The sequence below is a fragment of the Ptychodera flava genome, chromosome 16 (genome assembly GCF_041260155.1).
Source record: "Ptychodera flava strain L36383 chromosome 16, AS_Pfla_20210202, whole genome shotgun sequence".
Taxonomy (NCBI): domain Eukaryota; kingdom Metazoa; phylum Hemichordata; class Enteropneusta; family Ptychoderidae; genus Ptychodera; species Ptychodera flava.
Genome location: NC_091943.1, coordinates 14,864,502 through 14,874,366, shown reverse-complemented (window position 1 = coordinate 14,874,366; position 9,865 = coordinate 14,864,502).

The window sequence follows — 9,865 nt, the reverse complement described above, 5'->3', positions numbered from 1 at the left end:
CCCACTCACTGAATTATTCAAGTGGTTAGCGATTTCTGAACCCACTTACTGCATCCTTCACGTGGTCAGCGATTTCTGAACCCACTCACTTACATTCAAGTGGTCAGCGATTTCTGAACCCACTCGCTGAATTCTTCAACTAGTTAGCGATTTCTGAACCCACTCACTGAATCCTCCAAGTGGTTAGCGATTTCTGAACCCACTCGCTGAATTCTTCATGTGGTCAGCGATTTCTGAACCTACTCACTGCATTCTTCAAGTGGTAAGCGATTTCTGAACCGAGTCACTGAATTTTTCAATTACTGAACTCCCTAAGCTCAACTTCATTAGTTTCTACTTATGACACGGAACAAGACACCTACGTCACACAGCGTCATGCCTACGTCAAATGTCATTACAAAAATTGTGGTTTCATTTTTTACTAGCATGCTAAGGGGGCGAAATTAGCTTCGACCTCTGAGTTTTACGTCGACAACAAGTGCGTTTACGTCAACTTACACACTCCATCAGTAGATTATTTTCATTTTATTTTATTCTTCTTGGCCTTAAAGCCCCAGTATTTCTAACTTTAACCTTTTTTGTTCGAAATTACATGTTATTCCCTTTCATCCATCCTGAAATGTTGTTCAGTGAAGAAATAAGCCAAATTTGTGCTCCTGTAGTGACATACAAACGCTAAATACTGCCCGATCGAGTTGGATTGCCGCGCGGGTTTGTTGACAACGCACGTGTATACGTCTTGCAGCATGCCTCGCACGAGTGATCGCTCGCATGGAAGTACAGCTCTCGTCATCGTACGGTTTCAGAAAACGACAATATGGAAATTGAATATCGTAACTTAACTAAGTTAAAACAAGGAACGTTCCTTGGAAACGATAAAAGGAAATGTTCTTAACGTATTTTAAGACCTTGGGATAGTTCAATGTCGTATAATAAGAGGCACTCATCAGCCAACAGTCCCAAAAAATTCCTGGGGCCATGCCGCGCCCTGCCCGGGCAAACGTCCACGGTCGCTGGCTGAATCATGACTTGCGAATGATTTTATTTTGTTCTCCTCTGTTCAAATACGTACTGCTACTGTGTTTCAGAGGATACAGAACTTTGGGAGGGGAGGCTGATATTCTATTCTGGTACAATGTGTGCGCGGATTATTCAAACTGAAGTTGGCAGAGCCCAATGCGCACCCTGCACAAGGTCACACAGGAACTCCCGGTACCGATGTAAAATCAAGACGACACTGTATGCACTTGGCTCACTTCTGTAGGCAAATAACTATCAAAATTGAGTAACTTGAAGTAATAAAATTCAGCTGATTGTCGCTTTAGCGGCAAGTTGATTGCGAAATCGAAGCAACATATTTTGGCAATGCATGGCAGCCTATCGAATGCAAGTGAACGCGATGGCCTTTGGCAGAAAGTAGGGAAACCGTCAGTATTTACGACCTGATGTTACAATCGATAACGCAGTAACTAACCGAGAACGTAATAAACCCGATAACGTAGCAAAAAATTACCGATAACGTAGTAAATCAACCGATGACGTAGTAACGAACCGCGATAACGTAGTAATTTTTTTAACTGATAACGTAGTAAAAATTTACCGATAACGTAGTAATTTTTCCTAACCGATAACATATCAACAAATTTACCGATAACGTATCAATGAACCAAGAACGGATTAAATCAACTGATAACGTAGAAAAGTCAACCAATACCACATCAAAACAAGCAATAACGTATCAATTGGTTGATATTATCTGATTAAGCGAATCGTGGGGAGCGATAGATCCATCAATTTATAAATAGATATAAGATAGGTATGTAGATAGATAGATAGATAGATAGATAGATAGATAGATAAATAGATAGATCGATCAATGTTTCAATACATAAATCGATCACTCAATCGATAGATTGATCGATCTATCTGTCGATGTTCTATAGATGGTTGGTCGGTCGATCGATTAATCTATCGATAGATAAATTGATGGGCAGATCGATCGATAGAACGAAGGATCTATAAATTCGATAGAAAGATAGATAGATTGATTGACTGATCCGATAAATTGGTCAATAAATAGATGGATGGATAGTAGCCGGCCAAAGGGCCAAACGCATAAAACAACGCATCAGTGTAAAATCCACAGATCAGAACCATTGATAATAAATTTCCAGAACAAGAGCTGTTTACAAGTTTTGTATTGAGCACTTCATCTACGTTTTTGTGAACGACTTTCTCATAGAGCTGTGTGTATGATTGTCCCGGGCATTGTTTGGGGATAGCGCCTATCGACACGATCATTATGTCTATAGGCAAAAAAATGCTTTACCGACACGATGATCGTGTCAATAACGTGGTTTATCTTACCTATCGACACGATCATCGTGTCAATAAGTGTGTCCTTTTTTACTTATTGACACGATCATCGTGTGTATAAGAAGCATTTTCCGCCTATTTGCACGATGATCGCGCAAATAAGCGGGAAAATCTTATAATTGACACGATCATGAGCCTTTTTTACGACCATCAAACACAGCAAAAAACAGTTATGTTAATGCCTCATTATCGGGCAAGCAAATTTACTTTAATGTTTATCGGCGCACTTGTCTTCCTTATAGCCAAAGGCAGGACACTTTGTAATTTTCAAAGTTCAGAATATCCATCAAAGATCGGCGGAGATTGTTAAAATGCAATGAATGTAGCGAGAAAAGAGAAAAAATCGGAAAAATGAGGGGGAGAGAAGAGAGAAAATCACAAAATAACAGACAGAATGAAAGAGAAAAAAAAGAAAAAAGTTCGTTCAGATTGGGAATCGAACACACTTGCTGCGGGAAGGGGGAAGCATTCATCTGTAGCTGCGGGAAGGGGGAAGAATTCATCCGCACACCTCATGTTGTTGTATGTTTGAAGCTGCAGTTTTGTTTATTATGTTGTCGAATTCATTTGGGGGGGGGGCAGTTTGAGTCTCGAAAACGTGATATATTGAGATCGCGAACACGATCTCATTGGTTGTTTATTATGAAACAGCGATAGGATTTTAGCAAGCGATGTCAGCAATTCAATTGTCAATTGAACAAGCGGGTCTAAGGCTAAATATGGAGAACACACTTTTTGTCACACGAGGAATCTCTTACAACACGAAAGCCGTACATTTGAGAGCATTTGATAAAGCAAAATGGTGACATAAGTGTACAATTTGCATTTAATCGCAAGTTATCATGATTCAGTCGATAAGGTGCTTTTTCTTGCTTACCGACACGATCATCGTGTCGATAGCCAGAACGTTATTTGGGGCCTGCCTTATGCATGGATCGAATAGTACGTCTATGCTTAGCGGTACACCATAGCTCACGCCGAACGTCTCTAGACCATGTAGACTACAGCCTAAGCAAATTTTGCAGTTATGAAAGTCAGATATATGTGTCATGAATTCTTTACTAAAAATAAGTAAACAACAAAATAAAACCAAAAGGCAAAAGGTTAGTTTGCTGTTGGGCCGGGTGTGCACGGGGACGACTTTGCAGTGAGGCCGGCCGGGATCGTTCTCTTGTGTTCTACCATGCCTGGAGCGCCATTGTGCTCGCATCTAGCCGGTAATTGTACTACGGTAGTCCTTATGAGGATTAGATACCCGTTACGTACGATATTATTTGGAAATACTTTTAAATTTACCAAGTAACACTTTTATACTGTATTCAAGACATAATTTGTTCCTTTCTGAGCATTTTCAATTACGGCAACGATATGCGAAGTTGATGGGCTGTACATGTATTGCCTATCCTGTACATACCGCGTAGCCCGGCCGTACACCAAACTTCGTTTGAGTAGACAGAGCAGAAGCAGTCCCGTCATTTATTTTCAACGAAATTTTCATAATACTGCATAATGAAAGAAAAGACAAGTTCAATGATTATGATGGCGAAATATTGAATTTTTATTTATATATGTTTTTCTCTCTCAATTCATTCAGCAAACTTGATCTCCGTAACGTCGGTCACAACGTGCAATGCATTGCATGAAGCTTGAGCTTACAATCGACTGCCTCCATCGTCAGTTTAGTTGTTCAAGACGTTTGTTTGTTTGATATTCGGAACAATCTGTAAACACTTACATATGTATATCTTTCCGGTATTTCGCCGAACTTTTACGCGTCTTTTGCTGAGTCTCCAGTTTCGATTGACCAGACCTTTTCGAAGAGCATAGGTTTCTATGGACGCCACAGTAAAACAAAACTTGCGTAGATGTGATTGAGCATGCGCAGTGGTGTCATTACGTTTCGTCTTGTGTGTCAAGAAAGCCGGGGCGACTCGCAGCGATTTCGAAGCTGTTATCCAATTGGGTGGCTGAATCTTACCAATATAATGAAAACAATACAAATGGACTCCCTAAGTGGCTGTGAATAGTGACAATCGACCAATCAGATATAACCTTGCAAACACGCTGCGAGTCAGCCGAGAAAGCCTGACTTCTGGTCCGGACAAAAGTCATTTTTCACTCCTTTTACTGTTAATCGTACACGTTTGTGAGGCGGGCTGGGCATGCGAACCATGCGATTCAGTATCAATTATGGTCTACTTTCACATACTTAGGATACTTACTCAGTAAAGATTCATTTCCGGGTCACATCCCCGGGTCACATCTTACAAGCTTTGATAAAGTCCCCCTCCCCCCAGCGTAATGGTCAGCCACCTTCAGAAAACGGTGAGTGAATTTGACGGTCTCTTTTTGAGTAACCGGATTATGATAGAAAAAATATCAAGTCTGCTGGGGTGCCTAGCGGAATGAGGGCGAGTAGTTAAACGATTCGGTGAGTTGGTTCAGCAATCGCTGACCACTTGAAGGATTCGGTCAGTGGGTTCAGAAATCGCTAACTAGTTGAAGGATTCAGCGAGTGAGTTCAGAAATCGCTAACCACTTGAATGTCAGTGAGTGGGTTCAGAAATCGCTAACTAGTTGAAGGAATCAGTGAGTGGGTTCAGAAATCGCTGACCACATGAAGAATTCAGCGAGTGGGTTCAGAAATCGCTAACCACTTGAATGTAAGTGAGTGGGTTCAGAAATCGCTGACCACGTGAAGGATGCAGTAAGTGGGTTCAGAAATCGCTAACCACTTGAATAATGCAGTGAGTGGGTTCAGAAATCGCCAAGCCGAATGTGGATGACTAGTGGAAAAATTCGGTCAGTGGTGTAAGAAAACGGATGTTAATTTTGGCATGCATTACGCGCCATAAGCCAATCTAGTGCAATCTGACTGTGTAACGTATATTGATTTGTCTTACTTGTAAAGGTTTGTGCTTATTGGAGACTTGTATGGAACGTAAACTTTAGTTTGGGTGTCTATACCTAGCAAGAGTGTACACTGTCGTCCGGTATATTCCTGTTGGCCTCGGCTAGAGTCCAAAACGTTATCTTCGTTATCAGAACAGTCGCCATGACTGATATCAAAAAATACGTCAAAATCTCTTTGTCATTACTTGGAACGCTGACATCCAAAAGCAAGATGGCTATTTGTAAACTTCGAAACCAGCTAAACGACCTCGAAACTATCTAAAAACCAAGTAAACCAGCATAAACTAGCATAAACCGCCCATTTCAAGAAGTAAACCACCTGAAATAAGCACAATAGGTACACGGGGGTAAAATCTAGTTCCAATCTCACACAGAAACCAGCAGAAACCGCCCAGCGAGATTCCACTCAAGGCCGGTAGACATATTGTCTGTTTCATTCGGTACTAAGTTGAAGGGCCCAATGTGTCTAGTGTGTGCCTATACTTTACCCTAGCTATCTCTGCATAGTATTTCAAAGAAAACAGTCCATGTCTGGTAATTGCCCTCCCTAATCCCCTTCATTAATTTGTTCTGCCACAGTCCCTCCACCCACTGCATAGGGGGTCGTACAAATGTCCGTCCCCAGGGTAGGGGCGGGGGTAGGGGTGTGTATCACCCCTATTTGTAACAATCAACCCTATTGTAACAAAATTTAATTTTCAATAAAACTTTGCCGTATATGTGGAAATATTAATAAAATATGCAAATTTGTATGTTTGAGGGCAATTTTCTTTTTTTTTCCTTGTCAAAACTCATTTTTCCGAAACTGCTTTTGTTACAAATTGGGTTGATTGTTACAAATAGGGGTGACACAGGGGTGCCTAAGTCTCAGCTTAGGTTTCTTCTTGCCACGGTTCAGTTTATTTTAATATGTTTGACTATGATATGTATTGCCAATAAAGTTTTATACTGCCAACATTTGTTGTATTTGTCTTATGTTAGCACTGATTTTGTAACGATTTTTTTTCTCCGTCCGCGTCGCTGTGTCACGTATTTGTCCTTTCACAATCTTATGGGAACTTTTATCACTGCTGCGTCTATTATCTGATGCGTTTGATTGCTTATTCGCCAAAGCAAACAAGGTTAAATTACTAATTTGTGGACGCTGTCAGCAGATTTTCACAGGAATAATTTTGACAAAGTCAACAACTAACGCACGAGCAAGGTCTTCTGTTATACCTTGCTGGCGGTGTTCGTTATTGACTTTGTCAAAGTTAATCCTGTGATAATCAGGTGACAGCGTCCACAGATAAGTAATTTACCCTTGCTTGCTTTGGCGAATTAGGCAATCAAAGAAACGCATCAGATAATACACGCAGCACAGTGATAAAAGTTCTCATAAGATTGTGAAAGGACACGGTGTGATAGTAACCGTGGAAAGGACAAATACGTGACACGGCGACGGAGGAAAAGAAATCGATCGTTTCAAAACCAGTGCTAACATGAGATCACAGACCCTGGAGAGAGACCAAGACACAAAGGCTTGGCAGTATAATGCTTTATTGGCAATACATGCCATACTCAAACCATGGAGGTAGCAGCTACCTCCATGGTCAAACAGGGTGGCCCTAAAACGAAGGGGAAGGGGGAAGGTGGTACGAAGGGCTTATGACCCTAAAACGAAGGGGAAGGGGGTTATGACCCTAAAACGAAGGGGGAAGGGGAGGGTTAGGATGGGATTATGATATTCACATTCTAAGTAGATAACCCTTGGATAACACTATGCAAAAATAAAATATTGTCCTGGCTATGATAAAAATATGAAAGAGAGAAATAGTATAGTCACACTTAAGGGATTTATGTTAGTGGACAAGACGGGGTGGCTTTATGTACAATTCAATATATACAAGAACCATATGCATGATCAATAACTATCACTGAAGAAGTGAAGTGGGATATGATATTCACAGTAATAGAAGAAAACACTTTGATAGCGATATGCAAAAATGAAATATTGTCCATACAATTAAGGGACTTATGTTATTGGGTGACCCCGGGGGGAGCGGGCTTATGTACAATACACTATATACAGGCACTCACGCCATGCTTAAGGCAGAGCCTATAACTATCACTGCAGCCATGAGCAGGGACATGATATTCACAGTGTAAGTAGAAAAAAGTTTGATAAATAAAAGCAAAATGAAATATTATTCTCAGGCTTAAGGGACATATCGTTTTGCAGGGGGGAGTTAAGTACAATGCAATCTTAAAGTACTACCATCATACACATCGGGGCCCTATAACTATAACTGATGCCACGAAGCCTGGGAGCATGATATTTTCAGAATTAATATTGAACACATTTACAACAAGATTCAAAAATGAAATATTGTCCTAAGGCATAAGGCACTTATGCTATAGGACGAGGGGGGGACTTAGTATATCATGTACAATATACAAACACTGACGCCATACTGAAGACGAGGCTTTTAACTTTGACTTTTGCCACGAAGGGGAGATGATATTCTCAGTTTCAGTGGAGAACACATTGATAACAAGATGCAAAGGGATTTATTTATATATATTGTCCTTGCGCTCAAGGGACTCATGTTATTAGACAAAAGGGGGAGCTTAGTGTACATTGTATAATATACAGTCACTACGTCATACTGAAGACAGGGCCTATAATTTTAAATTATGCCACGGAGGGGACATGATATTCACAGTGCTAGTAGTGAACAGTTTGATAGAAACATGCAAAGTTAAATTACTATCCTCCTCCATAAGAGACTCATGTTATTGGACGAAGGGGAGGGCATAGTATATAATATACAATACACAGGCATTGGCACCATACTGAAGACATTGCCTATAACTTTAAATTATTCCACGAAAGGGGACATTATATATTCAGCGTGAGCAGCGAATTGTTTGATAGAAACATGCAAAGTTAAATTATTGTCATCAGGCATAAGGGACTTATGATATAGGACGGGGGAGCTTTTTGTCTAATGTATAATGTATAATATATATTGGCACTAGCACCATACTATAGATAGGGGCGGTAACTTTAAATAATGCTACGAAGGGGTACATGATATTCTCAGTGTCAGTAGAGAACACATTGATTGCAAGATGCAAAAATGAAATATTGTCCTCACGCTCAAGGGACTTATGTTGTTGGTTGAAGGGGGGGGAGGGCTTTTTGTATAATGTAATATAAATAGGCACTAGCACCATACTGAAGTCATGGCCTATAATTATCACTGATGCCACGAAGGGGGAAATAATATTTACAGTGTCAGTAGCGAGGTGTATGATAGAAACAATGAAAGTAAAATTAATGTCATCGGGCATAAGGGACTTATGCTATTGGACGAGGGGGGAGACTTTGTGTATAATGTATAATACATAGGCACTAGCGCAATACTAAAGATAAGGCCTATAACTTTACATTTTGCCGCGAAGGGAGACATGGTATTCTCAGTGTCAGTAGAGCACATTGATTACAATATGCAAAAATGAAAAATAGTTTTCAGGCATAAGGGACTTATGTTATTGTCGAAGGGGGAACGTTTAATATAAAGGGATTAGCACCATACTGAAAACATTGCCTATAACTTTAAATTATGCCACGAAGGGGACATTATATTTTCAGCGTGAGTAGCGAACAGTTTGATAGAAACACTCAAAGTTAAATTATTGTCATCGGGCATAAGGGGCCTATGTTATTGGACGAAGGGGGAGGGCATAGTATATAATGTATAATAAATAGGCACTGGCGCCATACTGAAGTCATGGCCTATAATTATCACTGATGCCACGAAGGGGACATAATATTTACAGTGTCAGTGGCGAAGAGTGTGATAGAAACATTGAAAGTTAAATTAATGTCATCGGGCATAAGGGACTTATGCTATTGGACGAGGGGGGAGACTTTGTGTATAATGTATAATACATAGGCACTAGCGCAATACTAAAGATAAGGCCTATAACTTTAAATTTTGCCGCGAAGGGAGACATGGTATTCTGAGTGTCAGTAGAGAACACATTGATAACAAGATGCAAAAAAAGAAATATTATCTCAGGGCTTAAGGATTTATATAATGGGACGAGGGGGTAGGGCTTTGTGTATAATGTATAATATACAGTCACCAGTGCCATACTGAAGACAGGGCCTATAAGTTTGCATGTTTGCATGTTTGCATGTTTCTATCAAACTCTTCGCTACTGACACTGTGAATATCATGTCCCCCTTCGTGGCAAAATTTAAAGTTATAGGCCCTGTCTTCAGTTTGGCGCTAATCCCTTTATATTAAAAGTTATACACTATGCCCTCCCCCTTCGTCCAATAACATAAGTCCCTTATGCCTGAGGACAATAATTTAACTTTGCATGTTTCTATCAAACTCTTTGCTACTGACACTGTAAATATCATGTCCCCTTCGTGCCAAAATTTAAAGCTATAGGCCCCGTCTTCAATAGCGCTAATCCTTTTATAGTAAATGTTATACACTATTCCCCCCTTCGTCCAATAACATAAGTCCCTTATGCCTGAGGACAATTATTTAACTTTGCATGTCTCTATCAAACTTTT